The sequence below is a fragment of the Piliocolobus tephrosceles genome, chromosome X (assembly GCF_002776525.5).
Source record: "Piliocolobus tephrosceles isolate RC106 chromosome X, ASM277652v3, whole genome shotgun sequence".
NCBI lineage: Eukaryota > Metazoa > Chordata > Mammalia > Primates > Cercopithecidae > Piliocolobus > Piliocolobus tephrosceles.
Window position 1 is genome coordinate 69791812 of NC_045455.1, and position 16518 is coordinate 69808329.

Here is a 16518-nt window from a genome sequence, read left to right on the forward strand (position 1 = left end):
TACATTCTGGGTCTATCCAAGCAATATCTATGAAAGGTTGTAGGATGTATCAATATTTATTTACCAATATGCTTTCCTCAGAAGTTGAGATCCTCTTCTAGGGCTGACAGCAGCACTACTGTTGAACCAGTCTACATTCATATAAACAGCAGGTAGAGAACACTTTACATCATATATTTGAACAAAAGAAACACAAATATTCTCTACTTCCTCATCCACTTTTCTGAAAAATCAAACAAGACAATGACATTTTTTGAGACAAATAGCACTTCCACTCCAATAAAAAATTCTCCTCAGGAGAAATGTACATTTGCATATTCTCTTAGCAACTTTAATAACTTATCAATGTTTGAGAAGGGCAAATACTTCCTGATACCACTTATATGAGGAAATGAAAATAGCCAAAGAAGCAGAGAGTAGAATGGTCATTGCTGGGGTTGAGGGAAGGTGAGAAAATGGAGGAATTAGTCAAAGGGTGCAAAGTTTCAGTCATACAAGATGATTTAGTCCTGGAGATCACTGTACAGCATAGTACCTATAGATAATACTGTATTGTATACTTAAAACTCGTTAAGACCGGAGCTCTTATGTTCTTATTGCATGCAAAAAATAGTAATAAAGAGGATGGGAATAAACTTTTGGAGTAGATGGATGTTTATGATGTAGAATGTGGTGATGGTTTCACAGGTGTATACATATTGCCAAACTCATCCAATCATACACTTTAAATATACACAGCATTGTGAATATCTGTCATACCTCAATAAAGCATTTTTCTTTCCAAAATAATTGTGACCGTTTCTGATTTCTGATGGTAATGTTTTAGAAAAAAAGAAGAAATTCCTTCTAGGTGAATAAAACAGATAGCAGGGAAGAATAAAAGGGTTTCTTCTCCCTAAAGAAACCTTGGGTAGGAGGGGGAAGAGGAAGGAGGAGGAAAGTCAAATGGAATCTTTCAAGGATACTGTGGAGACCTCTCCAGGGCAGATGGGACTTGAGAGCCATCAAAGTAGCTTGTCCATGTAGTACTCATGCAGGTGGGGCCTGGTATCTGGGAACTGCTAATAGCATAGAGGAGCAGATTCAGGCACAACTTCTTGGTGTGTTTTAGCAAAAACACAACAAGATGCATTTGCCAGCACACACTGGAACTACATGGAAAAGAAACTCCGAGAACATTTCAAAGAATCAGCGTACAGTAGACAGACCTAAATTATTAGTACAACATCTCTCATTACTAGAATGGAAACAACAGGTCTGGTTGATGCCTGTTTCATCTTCACTTTCCTCTGGCTCCCCTGCCATCCTCTAAAGAAAGGTCATTTTATTTGCCAGACAGGTTCTGTACATAGGAAGATGCACAAATGGTAAGTGTGCGGCTTGATGGACATTCAAAAAGTGGACACACCCATGAAACTGCCACCCACTATCACAGGAAGTGGAATATTGGCAGCACTCTAGACAACCTCTGTGCCCTCAGTCATGATCCTCTCCCTGCAAAATTACACACCATCCTGACTTCTATCAAAATTGTTTATTGTTTATTGCAACCTTCTTTAAACTTTATGTAAATAGAATTATACAGTATATACTACTGTGTCTGTCTTCTTTTGCCAAATGTATGTTAGTGAAATTATCCATCCATATGCCAATAAATTCCCATTGCTATATAATATTCTATTATATGACTGGACCACTATGCTATTACCATTGCAATTAGGTTGTTTCAGATTAGTGTAATAAAGAAAGTGCTGCTATAAACATTTATTGAACATATATACTTTTAGAAACCTGTGTACACCCATCTAGGAATGAAATCACTGAGTCATATGGCATCACACTTTCGCTTTAGTGCAGACTCTCAAACACTTGTGTACTCATAGCATATGAGAATTCTAGTTTGTGTATTGGTAATATTTGGTATTGTTAGTCTTTAATTTCAGTCGCTGTGGTGATTGTTTAGCAAATAGTTGTGATAGTTCTGGTTCCAGAATCACAAGTTTAAGCACCTTTTAAAAATATATATAATAAATATATGGATATATAAAAATATATATAAATATATATATATATATATAATTTCATCATGTTGGCCAGACTGGTCTCAAACTCCTGACCTCAGGTGATTCACCCACCTCAGCCTCCCGGAGTGCTAGAATTATATCTATATGTATATAGATATAAATATAGAATATAGAAATATAAACAATATATAATATATTTATATATAATTATATAAAATTACATATAAATATATAATTATATAATTACATATATAATATATAATGTATATATTATATGTAATTTATATATTATATAAATTATATAATACAAATTTATATTTATATATATGTTTTGCAAATATTTTTCCTCATCTATGACTTACCTTTACTTCTTCTTAACATTGTCTTTTGAAGAAGAAAATTTTATTAAAAAATTAATAAACTTCAATGTATTAATCTTTTATTCTATACTTTATGCTTTTAAATATCATATTTTAAAAAATCACTGCTAAGCTTAAGGTTACTAAGCTTTTTCTCCTAAATGTATCTCTGGATTTTATATCACTTTAATTTATATTTAGTCTGTGACTCGAGTTAATTTTCATATATTGTTTGAGGTTCATATTGTTGCATATGAATATCTACTTGTGTCAGCACAAGTTTTTGAAAACATTATCCTTTGCCATTGAATTGCTTTGAGACATTTATTAAAATTCAATACAGACACACACACACATATATATAGGTTTATTTCAGGATTCTTTATTCTGTTCCATTGATATATTTGTCTTTTATAGCAGCCCTATACTGTTTTTATTACTATAATTTTATAGTAAATTTTGGATCAGATAGTGTTCTGTTTCAAAGTTGTTTTAGCTATTTTAGTATTTAGCATTTTCTAAATAAAATTTAGAATCAGTTTGTTGATTAAAAATATACCTGCTGGAATGTTAATTGGAATTGTATTGATGCTGTAGATCAATTAGGGGAGAATTGATACATTAACAACATGAGGCAGGGCACGGTGGCTAAGGCCAGTAATTCTAGCACTCTGGGAGGCTGAGGTGGGTGAATTACCTGAGGTCAGGAGTTTGAGACCAGCCTGGCCAACATGATGAAACCCTGTCTCTACTAAAAATATAAAAATTAGCTGGGCATGGTGGCGCACACCTGTAATCCCAGTTACTCAGGAGGCTGAGGCAGGAGAATTGCTCCAACCCAGCAGACAGAGGTGGCAGTGAGCCAAGATCGCACCAGTGTGCTCCAGCCTGGGTGACAGAGTGAGACTCTGTCTCAAAAAAACAATGACTCTTCTAATCCATAAATACCTCTCCATTTGTATAGCTTGTCTTGTATTTCTCTCGCCAGTGTTTGTAGTTTTTGGAAAATCTTGGATATTCCATGTTCATAAATTAGAAGAATTGATACTGTTAAAATAGCCATGGTTCCCAAAGAAATCTACAGATTCAGTGCAGTTTCTATCAAAATATCAATGACATTCTTCACAGAAATATAAATAGAAAAACAATTCTATAATTTATGTAGAACCACAAAAGACCCAGAATTGCCAAAGCTATCTTAAGCATGTATGTTATATATACTTTTTATTTCCATAGGTTTTGGGGGAACAGGTGGTGTTTGGTTACATGAATAAGCTCTTTAGTGGTGATTTCTGACATTTTGGTGCATCCGTCACTTGAGCAGTATATACAGTACCCAATTTGTAGTCTTCTATCCCTCACCCCCTCCCACCCTTTCTCTGGAGTCCCCAAAGTCAATTATATCATTCTCATGCCTTTACATCCTCATAGCTTAGCTACCACTTGTAAGAACATATGATGTTTAGTTTTCCATTCCTGAGTTACTTCACTTAGAATAATGGTTGCCAATTTCTTCCAAGTTGCTGCAAATGCCATTATTTCATTCCTTTTTATGGCTGAGTGGTATGCCATTATGTCTGTGTGTATGTGTGTGTGTATGTGTTTATATATAAAACAATTTTTTAATCCACTGATTGATGGGCATTTGGGTTGGTTCCATATTTTTGTAATTGTGAACTGTGCTTCAATAAACATGTATACATGTATCTTTTTTGTATAATTACTTTTTTTCCTCTGGGTAGATACCCAGGAGTGGGATTGCTGGATCAAATGATCCTTCTGCTGTTAGTTCTTTAAGGAATCTCCACACTGTTTTCCATAGTGGTTGTACTGGTTTACATTCCCACCAGCAGTGTAAAAGTGTTCCCTTTTCACCACATCCCTGCCAACATCTATTTTTTTTTTTTTTTTTTTAATGTTTTGGTTATGGCCATTCTTGCAGGAGTAAGGTGGTATTGAATTGTGGTTTTGATTTGCTTTTTCTGATAATTAGTGATGTTGAGCATTTTATCATGTTTGTTAGTCATTTGTATATCTTCTTTTGAGAATTGTCTATTCATGTCCTTTGCCTACTTTTTGATGGGGTTGTTTTTTTTTTCCTTGCTGATTTGTTTGAGTTCCTTACAGATTTTGGATATTAGTCCTTTGTCAGATATACAGATTGAAAATATTTTCTCCCATTCTGTGGGTTGTCTGTTTACTCTGCTGACTGTTTCTTTTCCTGTGCAAGACAAACTAAACTAATGTAGTTTAGTTAAGTCCCATCTATTTATTTTTGTTTTTATTGCGTTTGCTTTTTGGTTCTTGGTCATGAAGTCTTTGCCTAAGCCATGTCTAGAAGGGTTTTTCTGATGTTAACTTCTAGAATTTTTATAGTTTCAGGTTTTATATTTAAGTCCTTGATCCATCTTGAGTTGATTTCTGTATAAGGTGAGAGATGAAGATCCAGTTTCATTCCTCTACATGTGGTTAGCCAATTACCCCAGCACTATTTGTTTGTTACATAGGGTGTCCTATCCCCACTTTACGTTTTTGTTGGCTTTGTTGAAGATCAGTTGGTTGTAAGTATTTGGCTTTATTTCAGGGTATTCTATTCTGTTCCATTGGTCTATGTGCCTCTTTTTATACCAGTACCATGCTGTTTTGGTGACTACACCCTTATAGTATAGTTTGGAGTCAGGTATTGTGATGCCTCCAGATTTATTCTTTTTACTTAGTAGTGCTGTGGCTCTGTGGGTTCTTTTTTTGTTCCATATGAATTTTAGGATTGTTTTAGTTCTATAAAGAATGATGCTGCTATTTTGATGGGAATTGCATTGAATTTGTAGATTGCTTTTGGTAGTATGGTCATTTTCACAATATTGATTCTACTCATCCATGAGCATGGGATGTGTTTCCATTTGTTTGTGGCATCTATAATTTCTTTCAGCAGTGTTTCATAGTTTTCCTTGTAGAGGTCTTTCACTTCCTTGGTTAAGTGTGTTTTTAAGTATTTCTTTTTTCTTTCGTTCTTTATTTTTTTCCCACAGCTATTGTAAAAGGGGTTGAGTTCTTGATTTGATTCTCTGCCCTGGTCGCTGTTGGTGTACAGCAGAGCTACTGATTTGTGTATGTTAATTTTGTATACTGAAACTTAGCTGAATTCATTTATCAGTTCTAGGAGCTTTTGGATGACTCTTTAGGGTTTTCTAGGTATATGATCATATCATCAGTGAACAGTGACAATTTGACTTCCTCTTTATCAATTTGTATGCCCTTTATTTCTCCTGGCTGACTTCTCTGGCTAGGACTTCCAGTCCTGTGCTGAATAGAAGTAGTGAAAGTGGGTATCCTTGTTTTGTTCCAGTTCTCATGGGGAATGCTTTCAACTTTTCCCCATTCAGTATTATGTTGGCTGTGGATTTTTCATAGATGCCTTTTATTACATTAAGGTATGTCCCTTCTATGCCGATTCTGCTGAAGATTTTAATGATAAAGGGATGCTGGATTTTGTCAAATTTTATTTTTTGTCCATTGAGATGATCATGTGATTATTGCCTTAATTTTGCTTATGTGGTCTATCACATTTATTGACTTGCAGATGTTAAACCATCCCTGCATTCCTGGTATGTAGCTCACTGGAACATGGTGGATTATCTTTTTCATATGCTGTTGGATTCAGTTAACTAGTATTTTGTTAAAGAATCTTGCATCTATATTCATCAGGGACATTAGTCTGTAGTTTTGTTTTTTTTGTTATGTCTTTTCCTGGTTTTGGTATTAAAGTGATACTAGCTTCATAGAATGATTTAGGAGGGATTTCCTCTTTCTCTTTCAGAATAGTATCAATAGGATTGGTATCAATTCTTTGAATGTCTGATAGAATTCAGCTGTGAATCCATCTAGTCCTAGATTTTTTTTGTTGTTGGGAATTTATTTATTACTATTTCAGTCTCATTGTTTGTTATTGGTCTGTTTGGAGTTTCTGTTTATTCCTGGTTTAATCTAGGAGGGCTGCATATTTCCAGGAATTTACCCATCTCCTCTACGTTTTCTAGTTTGTGCATGTAAAGGTGTTCATAGTAGCCTTGAACAATCATTTGTATTTCTCTGGTATCAGTTGTAATATCTCCTGTTTCATTTTTAATTGAGGTTCTTTGGAGATTCTTCTTTTCTTGGTTAATCTTGATAATAGACTATCAATTTTATTTATCTTTTCAAATAACCAGGTTTTGTTTCATTTATCTTTTGTATCTTTTTTGTTTCCATTTCACTTAGTTCTGCTCTGATCTTTGTTATTTCTTTACCTATGCTTGGTTTGGGTTTGATTTGTTCTTGTTTCTCTAGTTCCTTGAGGTGTAATCTTAGATTGTCTATTTGAACTCTTTAAGACTTTTTGATGTAGGTATTTATTGCTATGAACTTTCCTTTTAGCATTGCCTTTGCTGTATCCCAGAGGTTTTGATAGGTTGTGTGTCACCATTATCGTTCAGTTCAAAGACTTAAAATTTCTATCTTGATTTTATTGTTGACTCAATGATCATTCAGGAGCAGGTTATTTAATTTCCATATATTTGCATGTTTTTAAGGGTTCCTTTTAGAGTTGATTTCCAGTTCTATTCCACTGTGGCCTGAGAGAGTACTTGATATAATTTAAAATTTTTAAAATGTATTAATACTTCTTTTTCAGTCTGTCATATGGTCTATCTTGGAGAATGTTTCATGTACTGATGAATGGAATGTCTGTTCTGCAGGTGTTGGACAGAATGTTCTGTAAGTATCTGTTAAGTCCATTTTCTCTAGGGTATAGTTTACGTCCATTGTTTTTTTGTTGACTTTCTGTGTTGATGACCTGTCTAGTGCTGTCACTGGAGTATTGAATTCCTCCACTATTATTGTGTTGCTGTCTATCTCATTTCTTAGGTCTAGTAGTGATTGTTTTATAAATTTGGAAGCTCCAGTCTTAGGTGCATGTGTATTTAAGATTGTGATATTTTTCCTCTTGGACAAGTCCTTTTATCATTATATAAGTCCCTCTTTGTCTTTTTTAACTGCTGTTACTTTAAAGTTTATTTTTTCTGATATAAGAATAGCTACTCCTGCTTGCTTTTGGTGTCTATTTCCATGAAATATCTTTTTCCACCTCTTTACCTTAAGTTTATGTGAGTCCTATGTGTCAGGTGAGTCTCTTGAAGATAGGAGGTACTTTATTGGTGAATTCTTATCCATTCTGCCAATTAAGTGGAGCATTTAGGCCATTTACATTCAATGTTAGTATTGAGATGTGAGGTACTATTCTATTCATTGTGCTGTTCACTGCCTGAATACTTTTTTTAAAAAATTTGTTTATCGTTGTTGTTTTATAGGTCCCGTGAGATTTATGCTTTAAGGAGATTCTATTTTGCTGTATTTTGAGAATGTGTTTCAAGATTTATAGCTCCTTTTAGCAGGTATTGTGATCCTAGCTTGATAGTGGCAAATTCTCTTAGGATTTGTTTGTCTGAAAAAAAATCTGTATCTTTTCTTCATTTATGAAGCTTACATTCTTGCCTGATCATTGTTTGTTGAAGGAGGCTGACGATAGGGACCAATTCCTTTTAGCTTATAGGGTTTCTGCTGAGAAATCTGCTGTTAATCTGATAGGTTATCCTTTATAGGTTACCTGATGCTTTTGCCTCACAGGTCTTAAGCTTCTTTCCTTTGTCCTGACTTTAGATGACCTGATAACTATGTGCCTAGGCAATGATCTTTTTATGATGAATTTCCCAGGTGTTCTTTGAGCTTCTTGTATTTGGTTGTCTAGATCTCTAGCAAGGCTAGGGAAGCTGTCCTTGATTATTCCCTCAAATATGTTTTCCAAACTTTTAGATTTCTCTTCCTCCTCGGGAACACCAATTATCCTTAGGTTTGGTTATTGAATGTAATCCCAAACTTCTTGGAGGCTTTGTTCATTTTTTAAAATTCATTTTTGTCTTTGTTTAATTGGGTTAATTTAAAAACCTTGTCTTTGAGCTCTGAAGTTCTTTTTTTTTTTTTTTTTTTTTTTTTTTTGAGATGGAGTCTCACTCTGTCACCCAGGGTGGAGTGCAGTGGCCAGATCTCAGCTTACTGCAAGCTCCGCCTCCCGGGTGAGCTCTGAAGTCTTTCTTCTGTTTGTTTGATTCCATTGATGAGACTTTTCAGTATATTTTGCATTTCTCTAAGTGTATCCTTCATTTCCAGTTATGATTGTTTATTTATTTAGCTATTTCACTGAATAGTTTTCCTCATATTTTGTATCACTTTTTTTTTTTAACTTCATTAATTTGGGCTTCACCTTCCTCTGGTGACTTCTTGATTAGCTTAATAATTGACCTTCGGAAGTCTGTTTCTGGCAATTGAGAGATTTCATCTTGGTTTGGATCCATTGCTGGTGAGCTGGGTTTGGATCCATTGCTGGTGAACTGGTGTGATCTTTGTGGGGGTTAAAGAACCTTGTTTTGTCATATTACCAGACTTGTTTTATTTTTTTTTCCTTTTTGTATAGACTGTCACCAGGAATATCTGGGGCTCAAGGGCTGCCATTCAGGTTTCCTTTGTCCCATGAGGTGCTCCCTTGATGTAGTGTTCTCCCCCTTTTCCTAGGGATGTGGCTTCCTTAGTGCCAAACTATAGTGAATGTTATTTCTCATCTTGATCTAGCCACCAAATGGAGTTACTGGGCTTTGGGCTGGTACTGGGGGGGTGTCTGCACAGAGTCCTGTGATGTGAGCCATCTTCAGTCTCTCAGCTGTGGATAGCAGCACCTGCTCTGGTGCAGCTGGTGGCAGGGGAGTGAAATGGACTCTGTGAGGGTCCTTAGTTGTAGTTTATTGCACTAGTTTTGTATTGGTTGGCCTTCTGCCAGGAGGTGGTGCTTTCAAGACAGCATCAGCTCTGGTAATACAGAAGTGACCATGTGGTGGGTGGGGCCCCAGAGCTCCCAAGAGAATATGTCCCTTGTCTTTGGCCACAAGTGTGGGTAGAGAAAAACTATCAGGTGGGGGCAGGGTTATGCATGTCTGAGCTCAGAGTCTTCTTGGACAGGGCTTCCTGTGGCTGCTGTGGGAGATGGGGGTGTGGTTCTCAGGCCAATGGGGTTATGTTCCTAGGGGGATTATGACTGCTTCTGCTGTGTCATGCACGTCACCAGGGAACTGGGGAAAGCTGGCAGTGACAGGCTTCACCCAGGTCCTGTGCAACCCAAAAGGATGGTCTCACTCCCACCCTGCCCCCTCAACAGCACCGAGTTTGTTTAAAGGCAGGGGGTGAGCAGGACTGAGAACTTGCCCCAGGCTACCAGCCTCCTGGCTTTCAGGTTTCATGCCTTTGCGCCTGCTGTGGCTTCTGTGCTGTGTCTGCACTCCAGATTCACCCCTTCTTCGGAGTTCTGTCCAGGAATCTTTGCATTCAGTCAAAATTGTTACAAAGTTCAGCTGGAAGTTTCCTTCTTTCTGTGGTCTTTTCTCAGTGCCTCTGGCAGCCCTCCCCAAGGACCTCTGTGAGACAAAGTCAGAAGTGGCCTTCCTGGGGACTGAGAAAGCCCACAGGGCTCTTCCCGCTGCTTCTTCTACCCCTGTATTTCGCTTAACTCTCTCAAGTTGTCTAAGCTCCAGGTGAGGTCAAATCCTTCTCCCATAATCTGGACCTTCAGGTTCCCCACTGAGGGTGTGTGTCTGGGGATGGACTATCCCTCTTACCCACTTTCACACTTTGGGCACTTCACAGTTTTTGGGCTGTTTCCTGGGATCTGCAGGAGCAATCTGCTTCCCTCAAAGTGTCTGTGGATTCTCTCGGCCTTCCTGGTATGTTCCTGTGGTAGTTCTCGGAGCAAAAGTTCACGTCTCCACACACTGCTCTGTGAGTCTGAGTGGAAGCTGCAATTCAGTCCTGCCTCCTATCTGCCATTTTTCTCCCTTCTCGGATTAAATATTTAAATCTAAGACCTAAAACTATAAAACCATGACAAGAAAACCTTAGAAAAACTCTCCAGGACATTGGTCTGGGCAAAAATTTCTTGAACAATACCCCACAAGCATAGACAACCAAAGCAAAAATGGACAAATGGGATCATATCAAGTGAAAAAGCTTCTGCACAGCAATGGAAACAGACAACAAAGTGAAGATAAAACCCACAGAATGGGAGAAAAAGACCCATTGTAACCTACCCATCTGGCAATGAATTAATAACCAAAATATATAAGGAGTTCAGACAGCTCCCTGGGGAAAAAAATCTAATAATCTGATTTAAAAATGGGCAAAAATTTGAATAGACATTTCTCAAAAGAAGCCATACAAATGGCAAACAGGCATATGAAAAGTGCTTAATAGCATTGATCATCAGAGAATGACAAAAACTACATGACATATCATGTCACCTCAGTTAAAATAGCTTATATCTAAAAGTCACACAATAACAAATAATGGCGAGGATATGGAGAAAAAGGAACACAGTACACTGTTGGTGGGAATGTACATTAGTACAACCACTATGGAGAATAGTTTGGAAGTTCCTCAAAAAACTAAAAATAGAGCTACCATAGGATCCAGCAATCCCACTGCTGGATATATACCCCAAAGAAAGGAAATCAGCATATCAAATAAACATCTACACTCATGTTTATTGCAGCACTAATCACAATAGCCAAGATTTAGAAGTGAATTACGTGCACATCAACAGATAAATGAATAAAGAAAATGTCATAAATATATACTGTGGAGTACTATTGAGCTATAAAAAAATGAGATCCTGTCATTTGCAACAAGATGGATGGAAGGGAGGGTCATTATACTAAGTGAAATAAGCCAGGTTAGAAAAAAAACAACAACAACATTGCATGTTCTCATGTGTTAGTGGGATCTAAAATTAAAAACAATTAAAATCATGGAGATAGAAAGCTGAAGAATGGTTACCAGAGACTGGGAAGGGCAGTTGGGTCTGAGGGGATGAGGTGGGGATAGTTAATGAGTACAAAATATAGTTAGAATGACTAAAACCTAGTATTCGATAGCAAAACAGAGTGACTACAGTCAATAATAATTTAATTGTATATTTTAAAGTAACTAAAAGAGTGTAATTGTTTGTAATACAAAGGATAAATACTCGAGGGGATGGATACCCTATTTTACATCATGTAAAATAGTAGGTATATATTTTTAAATGTTGTGGGCACATGGTACGTGTGTATATTTCTAGAGTAGATAAGATGTTTTGATACAAGTATGCAATTCCCACAAAAATATACTCACAAAAATTAAAATAAAAACTTTTTTCAAAAAGTAAAGAGAAGAAAGTAGGACCCTTGGGAGTACTATGAATATATGAAATATGGATAAATATTCAAGGGAATGGATACCCTATTTTACCTGATGTAAAATAGTAGGTATATATTTTGAATTTTTGTGGGTATGTGGTAGGTGTTCAAATTTATAAAGTACATAAAAAATGTTTCAATCCAGGCATACAATACCCACAGAAATGTACCCACAAAAATTAAAATAAAAAATTTTTCAAAAAGTAAAGAGAGGAAAGCAGGAACCTTGGGAGCACTATGAATATATGAAATTCATAGTGCTATGAATATATGAAAGTACTGTGAAATATGAATGGTGCTAAAGAAATGCAGCAAACTCAATAAATCTGGAGACTAAAACAAAAACATGTAGTGGGTCTTTTATCCTCACTCGGCTAATCTTTGTCTTTTAGTTGGCATGTTTAAATTATTAATGTTATGTAATTATTGATATATCTGACATATTTCTTGTTATTCTGCTTGTTTCCTCTATTTTTCCTTTTCTGTTTTCTTTTTTTTCCTGCCTTCCTATAGGCTACTTGAATTTTTTGGAATTTAATTTTTACTTTTCTGTAGTTTTACTTTTATAATTTTTTAGATATTTTTGTTTGTATTTTTTAGTGGTGCAATAGACATTACATTATAGAGACATAACTTATTACAGTACATTGGTGTTGATTTTTTACCATTATGAATAAAATTTAGAAATCATACCTCTCCTTTAAGTCCTTTTAATCTTTCTCATTAATCATATAAAGATATTATATATTCTCTATATACATTGAAAATCTTGTCTGACAATATTGTCATTTTTTGTACTAAGTATTTTATTGTATGTTGCTGCCAGTGTATATAAAACAATTACCTTGCGAAATAGAAATTCATGGAAATTCAGAGAGGTAGACGTTAAGGTAGATGTTAAGGACTGACAAAAGTAGACTTTGTGTATTATGGCACATTTGTTACAGGAATAAGCTTTTGTACAGGCTTCAAGTTTAGCTCTCTTGAATATTCACTGGTTCATGAGAAATAGTTTGGGAAACCTTTGAAAGATTCATTTTACTATGAAAAGAAACAGACCTTCTGGGACTAAAGGGATTCATACTTGAAGATACTCCAGTCAGCAGAGGTCTGTCTCGTTGAACATTCTGCAGACAGAATTGCTTCAAGTCTGTAGCTGCCTGGGAAATGTTTATGCTGTTGAGCCGAGGTTCCAGCCAGAGCTGTTGAACCACTTTTTTCGTAGGAGAAAGTGGTTACACTGGAGGAACCCGACATGGTGCATGCAAGAGTCTGACTGATTCTTAGGTTGGTGGGTCATGGTTCTGGGGAGCCAGATGGCAGAGCCATTATTGTCATTTTCGTCACAACCATCAAACATAATTTAGAAACTTAAGACGATAATAAAAGTCTATTGTATTTCCCATCCTTTCCTCCTTTCATTGCTCTTCCTCCCTTCATGATGTTCCAAAATACTTTCCTTTCTAAATTTCTGTCTTAAGAATGTCCTTTAACAATTATATTAGCATAGGTTTGCTAGTAACAAATTCTCTTAATTCTATTTCATATGAGAATGCCTTTATTTTTCCTTCATTCCTGAAAGACATTTTCACTGGATACAAATTTCTGGGTTGACAGTTCTTTTTTCTTTTGGTCCTTAAAAATTCCTGTGCCAATTTGAGGGGATAATCTAGACTTCTCACTCAGTCTCTGTTTATACCTTGGGTGAGGGATGACATCTCACTACACCTCCTCAAATTGCCCCCACTGACACTACAGGGCAGGGGCAGTACTTGTTATTATCCAGGGTAGATGAAAGTCCTGGCTCCACACTCAAACTTCTCTGATCCCATCGCGGTGCTTTACCACACACAGCCAGGTGAGGGTGGAAGTTTAAGTTCCTCCACTCAACTTTTGATGACCAAGATGAATTAAGGCCATAGTTTTCCAGTTAGTGTCTGCTTGAAGTAGGACAGTTGCTGTCTAAAAGTTTTGTGTCTTGCTATGCTGCATCTCTCTTGCTTCTTTGACTAGAAAGAGTAAGCTTTTCTTAGGTCCTTCTTGTCTGAACACATGTGGTATTTCCAGTATTTAAGCACCCAGTGAGACATACGTGAAGCAGAAAGAAAACTCAGGAAACTCATTGTCATGTTATCTCTCAGGGCCTGAAGTCCCTGGCCAGTGTGCTGCCTTCTTGCTATCTTTCAGAGCATTCCTATGTTTTCCTTTTTTTTTTCTAGTTCTTTTTTTAAAATTATACTTTAAGTTCTGGGATACATGTGCAGAACCTACAGGTTTGTTACATAGCTATACACATGCCATGGTGGTTTGCTGCACCCATCAACCCATCATCTACATTAGGTATTTCTCCTAATGGTATCCCTCCCATACTCCTACACCCCAGACAGGCGCGGGTGTGTGATGTTCCCCTCTGTGTGTCCATGTGTTCTCATTGTTCAACTCCCACTTATGAGAACATGCAGTGTTTGGTTTTCTGTTCCTGTGTTGGTTTACTGAGAATTATTTCCAGCTTCATTCATGTCCCTGTAAAGGACATGAACTCATCCTTTTTTATGGCTGCATAGTATTCCATGGTGTATATGTACCACATTTTCTTAATCCTCCCTATTATTGATGGGCATTTGGATTGGTTCCAAGTCTTTGCCATTGTGAATAGTGCCGCAATAAACATACATGTGCATGTGTCTTTATAGTAGAATGGTTTTTAATCCTTTAGGGTATATACCCAGTAATAGGATTGCTGGGTCAAATGGTATTTCTGGTTCTAGATCCTTGAGGAATTGCCACACTGTCTTCCACAATGGTTGAATTAATTTACACTCCCACCAACACTGTAAAAACATCCCTATTTCTCTACCTTGTCTCCATAATCTGTTGTTTTCCTTTTTTTTTTTCTACTTTAAGTTCTAGGGTACATGTGCACAACGTGCAGGTTTGTTACATATGTATACATGTGCCATGTTGGTGTGCTGCACCCATTAACTCGTCATTTACATTAGGTATATCTCCTAATGCTATCCCTCCCCACTCCCCGCTCCTTACAATAGGACCCGGTGTGTGATGTTCCCCTTCCTGTGTCCAAGTTATCTCATTGTTCAATTCCCACCTATGAGTGAGAACTTGTGGTGTTTGGTTTTCTGTTCTTATGACAGTTTGCTGAGAATGATGGTTTCCAGCTGCATCCATGTCCCTACAAAGGACACAAACTCATCCCTTTTTATGGCTGCATAGTATTCCATGGTGTATATGTGCCACATTTTCTTAATCTAGTCTATCACTGATGGACATTTGGGTTGATTCCAAGTCTTTGCTATCGTGAATAGTGCCGCAGTAAACATATGTGTGCATGTGTCTTTATAGCAGCATGACTTTTAATCCTTTCGGTATATCCCCAGTAATGGGATGGCTGGGTCAAATGGTATTTCTAGTTCTAGATCCTTGAGGAATCGCCACACTGTTTTCCACAATGGTTGAACTAGTTTACAGTCCCACCAACAGTGTAAAAGTGTTCCTATTTCTCCACATCCTCTCCAGCACCTGTTTCCTGATTTTTTAATGATTGCCATTCTAACTGGTGTGAGATGGTATCTCATTGTGGTTTTGATTTGCATTTCTCTGATGGCCAGTGATGATGAGCATTTTTTCATGTGTCTGTTGGCTGTATGAATGTCTTCTTTTGAGAAGTGTCTGTTCATATCCATTGCCCACTTTTTGATGGGGCTGTTTATTTTTTTCTTGTAAATTTGATTGAGTTCTTTACAGGTTCTGGATATTAGCCCGTGTTTTTCTTATATGCAATATCATAGGTTTTCAGTGGTACTTAGTGGAGGGAACACAGAGGAATTCATCTACTACATCTTTTCCAGAACAGAAAATCCAATCACATTTTGAAAATTGGGTTGTTTGCCTTTTTATTATTTGGGAAGAACTGACACCTTAAAAATATTTAACCTTTAAATCAATAAACATGGTTTAGATCTTCGTTTATTTAGATGTTGTTGAATTTCTCTCAGTAACGTTTTCATTTTTACCTTGAAAATCCCCATTTCTTTATTCACTATGTCCATTTTCCTTTAAATTAGCAAACATAATAGTTGTTTGAAATCCTTATCTACTAATTCCAATATCTTGATCCTTTCAGTGCCTGCTTCTTGTTTGTTTCTTCTCTCAATACTAGGTTATATTTTCTTTTTTAACATATCTTACTGGTTTATTTAATTAATTTATTTTTTTGAGACCGAGTCTCATTCTATCACCCAGCCTGGAGTGCAGTGGTGCGATCTCAGCTTACTGTAACATCTACCTCCCTGGCTCAAGCAATTCTTCTGCCTCAGCCTCCCTAGAAGCTGGGATTACAGGCGTATGCCACCACGCCTGGCTAATGTTTGTATTTTTTTAGTAGAGATGGGGTTTCACCATGTTGGCCAGGCTGCTCTTGAACTCCTGACCTCAGGTGATTTGCCCGCCTTGGCCTTTGAAAGTGCTATCTTACCAGTTTTAAAATCTTATTCGAATTCTGTGTTTTAAGCAACAGTAGAGACTAAAGTATGATTTTCTTTTACTTTTATTTTGTTTTTGCTAGAGGTTTCAATGCTATCTTCTGACTGCTAGAATAGGGGCTACTTATTCAGCTTTCAAAAAAGATCAAGTTTAACTGGTACTGGTTCACAGCTTTAATAGATTCATTTTAACTTTGGATAACATAGTTTTCAACCCCTCACACTGCTGCTATCATGTTACTGACCTCTATATTCTCAGCAGTATTTGAGCTGGAAAAGAGTTGTGACTCAGTTTTTGATAGATTTGATTAACCTTTGGATGGAA